Source organism: Excalfactoria chinensis, chromosome 18 (assembly GCF_039878825.1).
Source record: "Excalfactoria chinensis isolate bCotChi1 chromosome 18, bCotChi1.hap2, whole genome shotgun sequence".
In the NCBI taxonomy this organism is placed as follows: Eukaryota; Metazoa; Chordata; class Aves; order Galliformes; family Phasianidae; genus Excalfactoria; species Excalfactoria chinensis.
Window position 1 is genome coordinate 8,733,067 of NC_092842.1, and position 17,757 is coordinate 8,750,823.

General features: G+C 43.0%; 1 protein-coding gene across 2 annotated transcripts in view; it reads left to right on the forward strand.

Moving 5' to 3' along the window:
* LMX1B (LIM homeobox transcription factor 1 beta) overlaps nt 1-17,757 on the forward strand; it is a 95,219-nt gene that overhangs the window by 33,013 nt on the left and 44,449 nt on the right. The gene's annotated exons all lie outside the window — the stretch shown is intronic.

The following is a 17,757-nucleotide window of genomic DNA, read 5'->3' on the forward strand; positions in this document are numbered from 1 at the left end:
TGTATCTGTTTTTCCTGTGGGAGAAGTTTTAGCACTGCCCCCAGACTTTGGCTTGCATGCTTCAGAGGGCTGTTGTGCTCTTATTTCATTAGCATAATAAAATCTGCACCTCACTATTTATTCCTCTGAGAACCAAAGCAAAAAGAAGAAGAAGAAGAAAAAAAAAAGCCCATACAATGATGCTTGTGCCACTGAGAGAGAAAGTTGGATGATGGGGAATGACTGAAGGATCACGCTGATGGCGTGGAGAAGCAGCTGATGTAGCCTGATGTCAGGCAGAAGCGTGTCGGCTGCAAGCCTTGATCCAGACACTGTGCCCTCACAGCAGGAAATGATTACACCATGCAGACTCTCGCCCTGGGATTCTTGCTCAGGCAAGACTTGCACGTGGTGTCAAGCCCTAAATTATCAGCTTTCCAGATATAAATTCTGAAAGTTGAGGCATTTTGTAAACTAGTCTTCTCATCTGATAGAATTACTAGCCCAAGGATCTTCTGTTAACCTGAAACTGCCAGGAAGTTCTGGGCTAAATTCTGTGTGAATGCAGCCGAAGTTGGCAGGTAACAAACTGAGCGCAGGGATTTGCAATGAGAAAACATCTGGGCTTTGTCTTGTTCTCACCCCTTGCTGATTCTGTCCAAAGCAGTGTCTTGCTATGGGGGCTCCGAGATGGGATGGCTGACTTGTGTGCCTTTTCTAATACCTGCCCCACAGGGGATGCAAATAACAGTAACTTTGTAGCTACTTATATATGCTGTTATATGCTTGAACTGTTTCGGCTTTGTGGGAAAGACAGACATCCACCAAGACAACAGATTGTTTGTGATGGGTAGGGCAGCCTAAGTCATAGAATCACAGAATGGTTGGGTTTAAAGGGATCCAAAGCTCCCCCAGTCCTCCCCTGCCACCCCTCGTTGCCCCCCCCACCAGCTCAGGCTGCCCAGGTCCCCATCCATGGCCTTGAGCACCTCCAGAGAGATGGGGCATCTGCTGCTGTCTTGGCAGCAGTGCCAGGGTCTTGGAGCTTTGGGTAAAGAATTTCTTCCACATCTAGCTTAAGTCTCACCTCTTTTAGTTTTAAAACTGCTCCCCTTGTCCTGTCATTATCAGGCTGTGTAAAAACTCATACTCCTTATTGTTTATATGTTCCCTTCATGTATTGGAAGTGCACAGTGAGGTATCCCCAGAGCCTTCTCTTCTCCAAGCTAAACAAAGCCAGCTCCCTTGGCCTTTTCTCACAGGAGAGGTGTTGGAGCCCTCTGGCCATCCCCATGGCCCTCCTCTGGACCTGATCCAACAGCTCCACATCCCTCATGTACTGGAGGCTCCAGGCCTGGCTGCAGAACTTCAGATGAGGCAGGGCAAAGGGGGATGATTCCCCTCCCTCACCCAACTGCCACCTTGCTACTGATGCAGGATGCTGCTAGCATTCGGGGCTGCACACACACTGCTGGCTCATGTCAGCTTTTCATCCATCAGAACCTCAATTCCCCCACAGGGCTGCTGTCAGTGAGCTCTTCTCCCAGTCCTTAAACATACGTGGATTGCCCTAACCCAGGTGCAGCACCTTGCTCTTGATGTAGACCTTGAGAAAAATCCTTCAGATCTTATTACTCTCAGTGAATACATACCCACAAATTTCCTTTTTCAAATGTCTCTACGAAAGTGAATACAACTCCCTGTTCTGCTCTGTGAGTCCAGGTCTTGGTGGCAGTACCTGGAAGGTTCGGTCTGGTGACCGCATGCAGGGGGCTAAGCGCGATGGATGGGGGGCTGCCATGCAGACCCTGCTGCAGAATGGAACAGTTCTACAAATAAAACACCCCATACCTGCGAGCCTCACATTTTTATGAACTTGAGCAAACAAAAGCAAGCGAGTGTAAGAAATAGCTGAGAAGTCACAAGCTCAGTTTGCTTCATGTGCTGTTAAATATCTGACAAACTTCTGGTTAGCTTTAGCAAAGGCCAACGACAAGTGGATTATTGCCATTGTAAATTGTATCTAACAGTTTAATAGTTGTAGTACCTGGTATGTTCTTTTTAATCATATGTGTCTGGAGTGTTGCAGAACAGAGAAAGCATCTGGGGCTATAGCAGCTGAAATAGAAAGTTGTTTTTCTGTTTACATTGTGACTTTCTGCTCATAAGGATGTCCTTTAAGTGTGTGATAAGTGCATATTGTGTATAGATGATATTTAATATGCAAAAAAGGTGTACTTGGTGTGCAAGTTTAGACCCTGGTGGAATTTGTTTCCTATTGGAAATGAGAAAACAAATACAGTAAACAGAGCCCATGTTGTTTTCACTGCAGAAGGAAAGGTGCACCTGGAAAGGTGACCTCTGTGTGTGGCTGAAGATTTGAGGTGAGGGATATGTGGCACGGCTGTAATGTGTCCACCCAAACCGCCATGCTGAACCCATGCTGTAACAGCTGTAACAGTCCCCACTGCACAAACACAGAGTGGAGGGGGCTCTAGGAGTTCATCTCAGCCTGCAAACGTATGCCCATGTCAACCCTTTACTGAGTAACTTGCATAGGTGTATATTCGTGTGTTTAACTGACTGGAAAGGGGTTGTAGATGCAGTCATACAATTCCTGAATTTTGTTCAGGTGCCTTAACAGCTTCTCCTACAGGCAGGAAACATCAGTTCTAACTGATAGATAATCCAAAGTAATGACTGGGACTTGGCAGAGCTCTGGGTCCTGCCTGGTTCTGCTCTTTCTCCATATGAGACTAGGTTTGAAATGGGAAAGGATTCTGGTTGTCTTATTCTCTTGAAAAACAAAAGCCGTAGTATTTAAAGAGGTGGGCAGGGCTTTTCAGCACAGCCTGGGTGAGCTGGGGCAGGCCTGCGGGACACGTCAGACAAGGCACTGTGACACATCAGAAAGAGTCAGCTTAAATGAGGTATCTGTTAAATATATTAAATCTTATTAAATAGTTGCAGTATACTCTACTCTAGACGTGGATTTAGTTCATTCACTAGTTCGAGCTCCAGCCCCAGCTTTCATGTAGGAGAGACTGCACTTGGAGTTTAGCAATGCACACTGCTAATTCATGGGTCTGTGTTTCATCACAAGGCTCCAGAGTGACAGGGCAGCCCCCAGGGCATGGCTCTGCTGCTGTCTTTCTGCCTCCCTTTGCTGGACAGAGTGGGGCAGGACTCACTGCAGACCTTCCTCCTGCAAAACTGTTGGTTTGTTGCTTATCTGCTTTCTACACACTCTGTCTGTGATGCAGAGCTGAAAGCAAAATCATTAACATAGAAGCTGTTGTGAGATGAAAACACAGTGAAATTTGTCTCGTGATTGCTTTGTTTCCCTCTATCCATCAATCTCTTCTTCAGGTGTAGGTTCTCAAAGTAGCCTGTTTCCTACAGCCAGATCTCTGTTCTCTCTTGCCCATTGCCTACTCAAGGAAGCTGGTATTGTGCACAGTTCCCAGGCAGGGCTTTCAGGCTGGCAGGGTATCCCATAAAAGGTGGGCTCCATTATTTCGTAAGATGTGAGTGCTGCAGTCCCCAGACAGGCATCAGTGCCCAGGCAATGCAATGCAGGAAAGACTGTATCAGTCCTAGAAAGAAGCAGTTAGAGCTGAGATGATCATCTTCCTTCCTGTGCAATTCTGTTGGAGGCTTCTAGTAGTTGTCCTGTAAGTGATGTAGTTGGGAAGCAGACATGGCAGTGGATGTATTGGTGAAAACACTTGAGGATTTATCAGAGCAAGTTGCCTCCTGCAGCCTAGCTTTGTCCCAGCCAGCTGCCAGCATTCAATCCTGCCAGATTTCTTCCCCTTCAGAAGGTAATGGGCTTAAAGATAAATACTTGGGGAAAAATTATGGTGGGCAGAAGGGCAATGGAACAAGGGAAGCCCCTGGGTCACCTCCTTCCTGATGGGATCAGACAGCCCTGGCTTCAGACTGAGAATGTTTATTATCTTTCTATTTCTATACATGAGCCGCTTTACAATTAAAGTTCAGTCCAGGGCTTGGTTAGGCGGTCACATGAATGCTGATTCCTACACCTATGATTTAATGCAATTTATTCAGGCTAAAAATGCTGTCATTGGAAGGTAGAAGGGATCTGTGGTTGCTGTCCTTCTGTCTGGTTACATCAATGGAGATATGTCAACATTGATTTTGGCAAGACACACGCAGGAGTTGCAGCTAGTGCAGGGGCTGCAAACCAAAGCTCTGTATCAGGTCAGTGAGATTGTCCATGGTTGTTTTGGACTGTTATATTTCTATGTACCAGTGTCAGGAAATGTCGATGCTTCTTTTTGAAGCAGCTTAAAGCAATGTTGCACACCTGCTTTGCTGTGGTTGTCACCTGCTATCTGCTAGGCTGATCGTGGCATGCTTTTCTGTTTTGGAGTATTTCTTCCAGTCCAGTAGGAAGTGGTTCCTTGTTTCACTGCTCATCAGATGTGGCCTTGGGATACTTTCAAGCTGCTCACACAGCTGAGGTTGCAGATACCTCTGCTGACTTTTTAGTCAGACATTTTCTGCGCTTCATATTGGATGAGGTTCAGGATGTATCCTGTTGCTTAATCCTTGCACAGTCTTTCACTCTACAGAGCTGACCAGAGTATATAAGTTGTCTAAAATTTTGGGCCAAATAGTACCAGCAGAACTTAACCTCAGGGGACTGTTCCTACGGAGTGAGATGCAGTTATCAAGTCTGTGATCTGCTCAGTCCTAAAATTATTCTTGGGATCAAACAAGTGGAGTTGACTCATAATAATAGAGGTCCCAGTAGGCCTAAATAGAAATTGGTTTTCTCAGATTCTTGATTTGTGTTGGTGTTAAACACAATCACTGACACATCATTTGTGTCTGCAGATGTTGACACAATGCTTGTGAGGACCTGAAATGTGGGTAGGCTGCTGCTCCATTTGCAGCCACGCTGCTTTGTGCTATCCTAGTTTTCCAGCTCACAAAAGAAAAAATAACTGAGATTTGTCTTGTCTTGGGCTGACAGTATGGCCAAGTGATTGCCAGTCCAATTTGGCAGTTTTTAATCATTTTATCTCTGTTCTCTTCTCTCTGGGGAGACAGTCAGTGTTTAGCAGTCTGCTCAGAAAGACCTTGGGGCTAGTTTCAGCGGCAGTGGCTCAGAGCTCCGATTATTAGCTCTGCTCTTAGGAGCACACTGAGATCTTTCCCAAGGGAGTGGTGTGAAAAATTAACACAGGCTTAGAGCAGCAGAGCAGCAGCAAGCTATGTAACTGTAATTACTCCATTGATATTCCTCACACAATAACACTGTCATCAGTCATTTACATAAACTTTTTCTCCATGAAGAGGGAATGGCTGCTTATAACCCTATTGGGTGCTTCCAGAGCATGCATTATACATTTTATTTGCTCTAATTTCAGTCTCAAGGCCTGTAGGAACAGAGAGAGGAAACATGCCTTCTTTCTGTTGTTCTTTCCTGTTGTAGCAGTATCCATGCCACTCCACAAACATCATCATGCAAACAGACTAAAATGGATCTTGAGAGGATATCAGGAGCAATTTCCAGAATTTAAAATGTGTGTTATAATTAAAAACAAACACAATCCCCAAATATGTTCAATAGAAAGATTCAGCTACTCATGCTCTGTCCCAAATCTCTGTTGCTCGTTTTTTCAGGTCAGGTCCATTCAGTATTGTCCTCTTACAGGAGCCAGAACTCCTCAGGATTTACACTTTCTTAGTTTTTTTTTTCCTCCCAAAGTACACAGCGTTGTTCTGTGCCCCTCCACCTGTGCCAGACTCCTACGGCTTCACTTTGCCTATCGCTCCCCAAGAGAATGGCTGTATTACCCACAGTTGCTCCCATCCTGACAGCAGGTAATCCAAGAGAGTAACAACAAATAACTGGTTAATGAAATACAGAATTAACACCATCCCGTCTTCTGTCAGGGCTGTTCATTTGCTTTGTATCTCTTTATGCAGTGTAAAAGCCAGAGCTGTATAAAGCTAACAGTGTTTCTCCCAGGTCAGAGCCATGCAGAGGAGGAGCACCCCAGGGCTGGGCCCAGCAGCACTTTGTGGTCCTGATAGGCTGTGATTTAGAGTGGGTAGCTTGATCAGCGTGCTCTGCAGTTCTGTAAATATGTGTGCTCGTTTGAGCATTGCCAAGCCTTATGCAGCTTGGCCCGTCCTTCCCAGGCTGTGCAGGACCGCACGGTCAAGTAGGAGGAAGAGGAGATGTAGTGCTGAGCTTCTCAAAGGAGCATCTCATGAGGGATGAGATGTCCCTATTTCAGGAAGTGTTTAACTTTGGTGGATGTTACACTTTCTCTAATTAAAGTCTTTGGATCCAGATATTCCTGGGGCCAAGGCTAATAATGTATTCCGAAGAATAATAACCCTGTCTGAGCCGCAGCGCGCTTATTGATGGCGCTGTACCTGACGGCACTGACCGCGTCCCCTCGCCCCGTGCTGCTCAGGCCTGCAGGGCACGGCGCCACATATTGCTGTCACAGAAAGAACTCTGAGCGCTGCAGCAGGACGCATCTAGCGGGGAAAAAGGCACATGATAGTCAAATTTCACTTGCTGAATATTTAATGAAGCCTGCAGTGTTTATTTGGTTAGCCTGTCGATTTTTATCGTTCTGTCAATAGCTTCTCATATGTGGCACGGTGATGATCTTTAGCAGCCTGTCCCCTGGGAGCTAAAGCGCTAAATGCAATTATGGATTTTATACCGCAATGTGTTTGATATTTCCACTGATCTAATTTGCAGTCTGGTAGTTTATTGTTTGGCATTTTAATGGCGTTCAAATGCTATGGAAAATTTGATTTCTCTTTATAATTCACCCTAACATCATTAATGCTGGTAGCTGGATGGCATGGATTTTAGAGAACTAAATGTATAGGAAAATTATTTTTTTTTAATATGGACCAAAACAATCAGAGTTTTAACTAAAAGGAAATCTGTGTCCTATTTTTCCAACACTTCCTCTTTGTCACTTTCCGTTCAATGCCAAGATTGCCGTGAGGAAATGGTGAAGCAAATGCTGGACCTTGACAAACAAAATACAAATGTACTGTCTTCTGTTGGAGGCTTTGCTGCAGAGCTCGGAGATCCCCAGGAGTCCTTTGACTGAGGAACAGAATGAGGACCATCTCTGAGAAGTCTGACTGGACTGGTTCCTCTTTTCTACTCCATATCACTTTTACTTCGTCATTAATCCTTCGCACATTCTTTTTCTTTGGGTGGGGGAAGCCCTGAGCCAACCATTTACTCGGCTGCACACCTGTGAACACCACACCATCCTTGCCATAAACCAAATAAAAAATAAAAATGGAGGCACCCAAGCTGCAGTTTGGTGGGAGTTCCTGGCTGTTGGATTTGGGCTGTTGGTGATAAGAAGGGGTGCTCAGAACTGCATGGGCTGGGGTTGCTTGGGGGAGTTAATCATGGTGTTATTTTACACATCTACAACACTTTTATTGTGCAGTAACTCATGAGTTATGGGTCCTCTGCAATTGCAAAATAAATCCTTTAATTAACCACCTAGTCAGAAACAATTTAACCTTCTCAGTGTATCTCATAAACTACATTAGCTCCAGATTTATTTAGAATAGTGTTGTGCAAGCGTGATCTATTTATATTAAGAATATGCCCTTTGTTATGTCAAGCATAGTGGGACAAGGAAACAAATCTGGTTATATGGTTTCATCCATGGCTTTTAATGATTTTACTGAGTGTTCCTCAAATAGAAGCAAATGTGTTTTTCCACTGCGTGGTACATGAAAACACACAGGCAGAACAACAGCCATTTCACTTATACAGATAGCTTCAAGTCTCGCTGCTTCTTGTTAAGGTCTGTTTTACAGACAACGGTTTTTGAGAAACGTTACTCTCCTACAACGTCCAGTAAAAGTCAAACCGTGCAGTTACGTGCTGACAAGCAATGATTCTGTTTCTTGAATGCTGAAGAGTTTGTTTCTGTCTTTCAACAGAGGTGCGAACACAAGGCCAGTCGGTGCAATAAATCTTAACCGGCTGCCAGAAATAGAGTATGCTTTGTGGTTTGTGAGTTTCAGAACATTAAAGAGTTTCAAGAGAGTTCCCCTTCTAATGTAACCAAGTAGAAAAATAAGAAGTCATAAATGAGACTGAATGAGGTGCCAAAATCACTAATGAATGGGTACAGAGTAACCAGCCCTGTGACAAAGCCCTTCAGTGGTCACACTGATCGATGGACCATTTTGCTTTTCGGATATGATTCATTCCCACCCACAGGTTCTCAGTGCCTCTCTGGAACGTGGCTGCATTGATGTTGCTGCTTGAAATGTGTTTGGTAACAGCAACAGGCACTGATAGTATTTGTAAGTCATCTCACAGTTCTTTCTGTTATTAACAGATCTTTGCAAAGGTGATGTTCCCTAAAATGTATTTTCTCTGAACATGTTAGATGGTAAAAACAATAGTGGTCATGCAGAGGAGAGACTCTTAACTACCACATTATCTTCCTTGGAGTCCTTGTATCTCGCAGGGCACTCATTTTGTACCATAGTGACAGGCAGTGTTGTTGGATTGCAGTGGGTTTGGGCGGTCAGTGCCTGCAGAGGCTGCATGGAGGCACCTGGAGTCCTGCAGCAAAAAATAACAATGCAGCGTACAAGAGCAGCAGCCACTGGAAGCAGGACAAAGCATCACACAGCAATTTCTCCAACAAATATATATTTTAAAAAACAAACCTAGTGTATTATTCAAGCTCTGGCCTGTGAGAAAGTCAGGTGGAAGGTTTTCAGTTGATGCTTTTGTTTGTGGGATCTAAAGCTCACATTCTGTCACAAAGTGGTTGACAAACCTAGTTAGCAGAAATTAAAAACTGCCACTAAGTTCTGGGGAGAGGCAGGCTAATGACATCAGGGCTGGCCCTCCAAGTGCTCTGTTAGCAGATGATAGATGAATGCACGCCTCACTCGGCAGCGCCACCAGCCTTGCTCCATTCTTGAATATCTGTCAAGATGTTAAGTGGACGACTGCAATCAGCAGTGAAATAAGACCTGTGTAATCTGATGTTCCACTTAGAAAAGAAAACAAAATTCCTACCACCTAATATGAGACTACACCAGTCAACACACAAAGGCCTTTCAAGGAGGCTAGGTATCTGATAAAATCTTTACACCTCATTATCATTTGTAATTTAGAGATATGGGTACAGCTGTATCTACAAACAGTGCATGATGACATTTCCAGGGATTTCTATCTGGGGCTGTTTCCAGTGAACAGCTCTTTATTCATGTTGTATTTTTATGTCCTTTTAAATGTATTTTTATTCAAACTTTATCTTGCTGGGAAGGGTAGGCTGCCTATTAAAACTGTCCCTTTGGTAAGGCTGTATGTAGATTAGCAATAAGGACAGTCTTCTCCGCAATGGAAGTTTGGTTTTGGTTAATTCAATTTATAGTCAAGTTGTTCTCTACAAGATGATAAGAAATGGAGATATTACCTTTAGGTGCAGAAAAATCCCACCTCTTATGGAGAGTCCAAGAGAAGCAGCAACGATATGAATATTAAGTTAAGTTCAGTTTTCAGTACCTAGGACATGACAGCCCAGAAACAACATCAAGCTTTGTTACTGTTTAATCTGAGCCTTCCAGATTGCTTTCACCCACATAGTTTGGAGTACAGAGGATATTAGCCAATGTAATTGAATGCACAGCAGTTTGCTGTGAGAAGACAGTCAGCTGTATAAGCAGATTTGCTTCCTCAGCATTATAACAGATTAGTAGGATGGATACTGAGGCCTGAGAAAGTGCACCCCGAGGACTGATTGAACATTTCAGCAGAAAACACCGAATGAAGTAAAAACACTCATACAGTTCAGTCCTGAGCACAGTGTATACTTGGTAACTCAGTGGTGCAAGGCTGGCTTCTACCCTTGATTGCTCTCATGCAGACTTTGGGGATACTGCTGAGATGGAGCACTCTGTGTGTCCAGGAGCATGTTCCTTCTGCGCCTTTGCTGTATGGCTCCATCTTTCACTTTGTGCCTAGGCTCCTTTCCAAAGGAGAAGGGTGGTTTATGCCCAGGACTTATCCCAGAAAGCAGCTGGTGCACAGGCAGGGCACCTTGTGGAGTTCAGCTGTGGGAGGCACGGTGCAGCTTACCATCATCACAGCTTCCAGGAGCAGCACCCTGCTTTGTGCTCTCAGCACAGCACTGGATGCTACGTCCAATGTTTTGCACAGGTCGGCAGCTTAATGTCACTGTGACACGATGCTTTAGAGCACTGATGTTACTCCACAGTTCTCTGGAACACAGAGTTCCTCCTCTTTCCTGCTCTAAGTCTGAAGGGCTGTATCCAGCAGGTATGAGGTAGGTCTCCCTATGTGAAATCAGTTTGAGTTCAGGATCCTGGCTTCAACCTGTCCAGTCACTCAGTGCACTGCATGCACCTGAGCTCCCCTGGGCTGGCTCTGCCTTCCCACCAGGTGGTCCATCATTGCTTCAGGCCATGACTTAGCATTTCTGCTACACCTTGTAAAGCTACGCATAGCTTGATCTGTAAAGTCAGATTTAATAGTTAAGGAGAAGTGTTCTTGTGACAAATATCCAACTATAATTTCTAATAATCGTGAAATTTTAGGCAGGACCGGACATTCTGAAATAGATATTTTTAAAACTGCTTTTTTGGTTTTGTGCTTCTCTACTCTCCCAGTATGAGCTGACTCTAATTTTAGGATTATGCCAGTAAATAAAAAGGAGAGATTGGCAATGATAAACTCTATAAAGTGTTTTGCAGAGACCTTTATTCCAGCCTGGTTCAGCCACTGGAACTCAAACAGCAATAAAATTACAATTACTTTTATTACTATTAGACATGTCATGAATGTACATTTGAGCAGTATTCACCTTTCCCATCATGCTGCAGAAGCTTCCACATTCTCCCTCATGACCTGTAAGAAGAGGATAGGACAGGTGCAGTGGAGTTCCTCTGTACTGAGGTGACGCTCTCTATCTTTTAGGGGAGCCCAGATGCATTGTGCACATTTACCATTTCACTTATTAGCTGTGTGTTGCATTTCATCAGTGCAAGAACTGATGTTGCATGGCCTGTTTCTTAAAAGTCGAGAGTACTACTGGTGGCATACAGGCAATATATCATGTTTGGTAATGTTTTCATTTTCTCTGTGTTTAATGTTTTGGTTTTTTTAATTAATTAATTAATTAATTTTTTAATGAATGTGACTATCTTTCATGCATTTTGGCTGAGATGGGGTTAAAATCCTTTGCAGAGGCTCATATGATGCTGTGCATTGGATTTTTATGAAAACTGTGGCAATTACATGTTTTAGGTTGTTGCAGAGAAGTGGTTACAGAGTCAAGGACCTTTCTGCTTCTTATGCTGCACTGCCAGAAAGGATATTGAGGGGAGCTCTGCTAGGATGGCTGACCCCAGCTGAGCAAAGAGATATTCAGTGTCATACAGCACCCTGCTCAACCAAAAATGTTGAGGGAAAGGGGGAGGAAGGGAGGACATTTGAACAGATGTCATTTGTCTTCCCAATAAACTTCCACATTTGGAGCTCTGCTTTCCTATAAGCAGCTGATGGGAAGTAGTGAATGAAATCTTTGCTTTGCTTCAGTGCAGCTGTAGTTTACCTGAGAAACTGTTTTTATCTCAACCCATGTGTGTGTGCACCCTGCCTTTCCAATTCTTTTCCCCCATCTCACTTGGGGGGAGTGAGTGAGTGGCACCTGCTGTACAGTTTCTCCCACCGTGAGCGTCCCAAAAACACACTGCTTCCACTGTGTAACTAGAAGGGAAAATAGAGACCTAAATTAGACTGAAAATAATGATTGAAATTCATATACTACGCTTATTGTGTGAAGAGACTCTTGTTGACCCCAAATCTATCTGTGCTGTTCTGGGATTGCTACTCTGATTGTTGTTATCTCTAGAAATTTTCTCTGAGAAAACAAATAAAGAAGTAAGATTGTTTAAAGAGGTCAGGAATGGAGGAAAAGAGGAAAGAATTAATATCGGAAGAAATGTAGGGTGTTAGGGAGGGAGGGAAAAGGAAAAAGGGAATGAGAGTTAAGCAGATAGAGGTAGAGATTAATATGGATGTGGACTCTTTCTCATATACTGTAATACAACAGCTCAGTGAAGCAGGGCTCCTGGTGAGGCTGCAGGAGGATCAGTGCTGTTTCATTAGGAAATTTACATTGAGTCGCTGGTATTTTCTTACTATTCTCTTTGCCTAGCATTGCATTTAAAGACTTGCATCTTCCCACAAATCTGGCCTGAAGAAAGTCTGTACACCATTTCAGACAACACAGTACAATGCACCATGAAACTGCTTAATGCTGTAGAAAATTGCTAATGCAACAAAACAGAGCCCCTTGAAAAATCAGCTAACACTTCGTTATGCCTTCCTGGGTCCCTTTTGACCCCATTCACAAGGAGCAACGCTTCCCACAGAATAGCTGTGGCATGGAGGAGCTGTTTGGATTTCTGTTGTGGCTGCTTCCCTGAGCCCTTCCCAGTGTTGTGTGCTTTTGCAGTAAAGAATGCAAAAAAGCTTATTTTACGGTCACTCAACAGAAGGCCCTACCAGGTGATTGTAACTCTTCAGCCAAGCTCAGGTTAGTGTCCTGGTTGGGGAACCCAGAGGGAAAAGATTTGAGAGATCATCAGCTTTCCTTTTGTTTCCCCAGCCTGCTCTGCTGTAGTGGCTGCTGCTAGCAAAGGAGGAATACATGGTGGGTTGAGAAAAGGGTTGCCAATGGATGTTGGCATTTTCTCTTGGCAGTCAATCTTTGGTTATTTAATTGGTCCTAGGTGAGTCACCTGAGCTAAAACAGTAAAAGTAGAAGCATTAATATACTTCATCTAACATTAGATGATGTAGTTTTATGTTGAATTGGCAAAAAACTGTCCTTTGAATTAGGAGTTGACCTGCAGCATTAGACTAATTGGGAGCCAGGATCCCACTCATTAAGCAATTAAATGTGTTACACAGCAAAAGAAAAAACAGTTTCTGTCATTCCTACCATTATTTGTATTACAGCATCTTTTGAGGGCCTTGTCTACACCATGACTGCTGCTGTCCTGATGACAAAGGCTCAAAGAACCTTAAAAACCCAATGGCTTTGAGGCTCTCCACTTTTTAATAAAATACAGACAAAAACACATGTGTAAAGACTCCCTAATTCAGCAATGACAGATAATGTAATAGTGTGCATATCACAAAGCTCATCAGGACATAAAAATTAGGTTAACAGCGATTACTGAGTACAGGAACTATATGTAAATACAAAAAAACATATATTCGGTAAATGCATAAATATGTTGCAGACAGAAGATATAGGGGCTCTTAGGGGAGAAGATTAATTAAAGATTTCTGTAATTCATTGGGGAAGAAAAGTTCACCGAGATCATTCCAGCCTTCTCAGGGGGTTGAGAAAGTTAGTGCAGCAGAAACAGCTGCTGTGGTGATTGTATAGAAATTTGTATCTGATGTCCTGCACAAGCAGGAATGCCTGAGTGATTGCTGGTAGACAAGGGAGAGGAGATCTCGAAGGCACGTGCTTCTGGTCCCCGTTGCTACCTTAGCTATAGATGGAGATTTGAAAGGAGCCAAAAAATTCTTGAAAGCAGCGTGGCATTTCGTGCATTTCTAGAGTGGTGTGAAGGGGTTCTGCATCATTGAAAGTCAGGCAACATAAAAGGTGCTTGGACCTTTCTGAAAGGAGGGGAAAGCTTGTGGTTGTGTTGATAGACTTAAGCTCCTTCCAGCCTCTGTGCAGCTGGGTAAATCTCCCTAGGATTGGGCTGGCTAACAGAAATATTGGCATTCCTTAGTGCTGGGTGAGTGAGTACAACTGATTCATTTCTTTGCTCTGCAGTGTAATTCTAAGCAGCTTCTTTTTAACAAAAAGGATCAAAGTCTCCAAATGAGAATGTGGTGAACTTGATACTTCTCCACAAGCCCAATAGGCATGGACAATATACATTCTGTAACCAAAACCTTTTGGGGTTTGTGTAATACAATACCCTTTCTGTAACCCCCACCCTTTTTCTCCATCCTTGTGACCCTGCTGCAGCTAAGGGACCGGACAGTAGAAAAACATGTCAAGCATGAAAAGCAGCAACTTGAGGGCAAACATGACCCCTCCACTGCTAGTTACTGAACTTCTGAAAGTACGTCAAGCAAGCAGAATCAGCTAAAAAGGGAGGCTGGGGACACCTCATGTTGTGCAAGATGGGAGGTTAGGTCTTTGCTCTTTAGAACTAAAGTGTTTTGTTTTAATCATGGGGAGAGCTGCTGGCTTGGCACAGTGTGAAATGGCTTTAGAAATTCTGAGGAAGGAGGAATTTCTCAAAACAGTAAGGAAAACAAAAGTCAGCAATGGGGAAAAATTGGCCAGCATTTTTACAACAGGAAATGTGGAGGATACTGGAAAGAGAAAATTAATGACACTGGGAGTACAATCCTGTTAGCTGTTATTGTTGACACCTCATTTCTAGACTACGATGCCAACTAAGGCCATGTTTCACTTGACACGACCTTGAGTCATCTTTGCCTCACCCAGAGAAAAAAAAAATATCAAGCAAGAGAGCAAAACTTTATTCTAAAAATCACATGCATCACAAACAAGTTACCTGCTTTTGGAATCTGATCAGCAGCTGCAGTATGGCTGCTGCAAGAACTCTTTGAATTGACTGCACCAAATATTTTGCTGTATTTTATTTTCTGAGGTCGAATTAATGTTCCATTATGAGCATTGGAAAATGCTAGCTTATACCTATTTTAAACACAAGTGTAATGTTTTATAACCCATATAGGGATAATTACAAAGTACAAAATCACAGATTTTATAGCAGATTTTCCCAAGAGTGCAGTTAGGAAAACAGTATGTGTCATGTAGCCAATTTAGATAATGATTCTGATAAAGATAAACTGAATTGTTTATAATAAGTAATTGGGCCTACAAAGGCCCAAATGATACAGTGGAGTATGCAGACTTGGAGCCGGCACAGAATATGGTGTGGCCCTGGACGATGCGCGGCAGTGTATTCTCCTCAGCTTCTGCCCACATCGTGTTTGGCTGGGTTTGATCTTTCTAATGCAGTTAATTTTTCTCAGGAATAGTAAAGATTAAAAACAGCTCAATTTGTTTTTCCTTTGAGACTCCGAGGCGATGGCTTTTGCACATCTGTGCCGGAGGAACTCTGCAGGACACATCAGCTGATTCTCCTTTCCTAGTTGAACTGGGAGAGACGCCTGAATGCCTGAAAATGCAAAAGGAAAGCTGCAGCCTCCACTGCTTCTTGCAGAAGTCCTAGGGCACATTCAGAGCTGAACCATAAAGAATACTGGCCTCGTAAATACAGCATTGCTTTACCACAGGCAGGAGATTACTTGTTGAGTAGATTATCTCTCTTGAGATAAGACAAAATCCTTCAGACTCGAGTGGAGTATCTTGTCTAGCCTATTAGTGTATGACAAGATGCAGTTTGGGCCCAGTAAGCCTCTATCAATCACAAGACGAAGTAAAGCCCTAATTATCATTTAATTGCTGCCTTCAGCTTGAGCTGCCCTTCTTCACAGTTTTCTGCATCCATTTGAGATTAGGTTGCACTGAAATGAGAAGCGTAAAGGGCCTGGCAAAGGTGTGAAATTCCCTGGGTAACTGAATTAATGACAGCGTGCTCCTGCTGCTAGGGGGGTTTCTGTTCTCTATGAAGACAGAATGAGTAAGGGCAAAGGGAAATAATGGGGAATTGGCAACGATAGCTCTCAGCCATTTGTTCACAAAAAGAATGACATAGAACAAGCTGTTTTGGCCAAACTTGAGGAGAACAAAGGAAATACCACTCACAGACATCTGAATTTATGCTAATTTTGTCGAACTGTGTTGTAAATTATTTTGTTGAATAAGAAAGTGTTGTAATATGTCTTTGTAGGCAGCTGAGTACAAGTTGCGATGATAAGCATTGTTATCAGTAATTTTTCTTTTCTACATTATTTTATCAGGGCAGTTTGAAATTCATTAACTGAGAGGCTCAGGGTATTTGGGGGTTGGTCTGGTCTAGTTTGGAAGCAACGCTTGCTGTTTTCCTATGTTCTGCATGGCAGGTGTGTTTTCTAAGTAAACTGCAGAGGCAGAATGGTGTTTCGCATGATGAAATCTTCCCAGCATCCCTGGCACTGACATTCATCATTAAGATTCTTGTCTATACTATGTAGTTTTACAACATCAAATTCAGTTTCAAAGATAATTACAGGCCATTAGTGCCTGACACATGGAGTTTAATAACAGAGAGTAAATATTGTGGTGATTTTGGAAATGCATAAATAAATAGATAAATAGACGAAACGGAGTTGTCTGGCTTTAAAAATGAGCTCCATAAAACTGGTATTGCCTGAGAAACAAGCATAGTTGCAACCGGTCACTTAACCTCATTAGATGAAAGATGTAGTCCTATTAATCCATTTTACTAGTCTGCCTGGTGAGCAAACACTACTCTTCCTAAACTGGTATTGCACACTAAATGTTCGCAGTCGTCTGTAACCAGGTGAACTATGCAAACCTAATGCCTAGGAGCACACGGGCAGCCTTGCCATCATTGTTGGGTTGCAGACGTTTTATGAGTATTACCAAAAATAAGTGTTAAAATCTTGATAAACTTTTAAAGCATACTTATTTTTATTTAAAATAAAACACTGAGCGTTCCTAACAACGTAGTTGGAATTCCTTTGTCCTGACATTCCTTCAGTTTAATTACGATCATAGACTATCTCAAGTCAGAGGGACCCACAAGGATCATTAAGACCATCCCCTGGCTCCACACAGCACCACCCCAAACCCTGTGTATCGCAAAGCTGCCTGAGCTCCAGCAGCTCAGGGCCAGCAGTATCTGGATTTGAGATCAAGAGTGGTCAGGTGCCTTTGCTGATACCAAGGTAACTTCTGGTGTAGCAGTGCTTCAGAAAGTGGTGATGGAACTGGGTTCACAGCTAAAATACTTCTAGGCCTGAAGTTGGTTTTAATCATTAGGAAACTTCTGTCAGAACATCTAGCATTGGAATAGCCAGCTGCTGAGAGAACTGAATAAAAATTGCAGAAGCTTTGAGATAAAATCGCTGTTTCTGCAAAGGAGCATTAAGTAGAATTTAACACCTCAAAAGAGAAGGGAGTAGATTTGCCTATGTTTAACTTATTCTTTAGATAGAAAATATCCATTCAGCTCTGACACCAGGATTGCTTGAATCCTCTTTCTTGGAGGAGTACTCATTTTGTCTAGCAATTATCAAAGTAACTGTGGAAAGCAAAGGATGGAACTGCAGAGATCATCATCTGCCAGAGACTTTGTCAGAGCTTTTCTTTTTTTCTTTTCAGAATATCCATTTTAACCAAAGAAAGCTTGTTCTGGCTATCTTGCTCTGCTTTTCAGATTCTTGACAAAGTACCCATGGCTGAGGCTTTGTACAGACAGATTTAAGCCAACAATAGCTTTTGCAGCCCACTTATAACTCATACAAAATTAAGGCTCATAACAGGAGAGCTTTTGTTGCTTTATCCATGAAGCTGCAATGTTCTGTAAGCCATTTGTTTGGCTAACATATTGCATTAAATGACACCTTATCTGCCATGGCTGTAGAATATGTGCTTATAAATTGTAAGCGTTCCTTTGTCGTGTTTTGTATGCTGGGACTTAAAGTGCTTGACAAGCCATGCTGTATCTGCACAGCTAATAAAAAAGCCTCTACCAGTGTTAAGCTGGAGAAGACAAAGT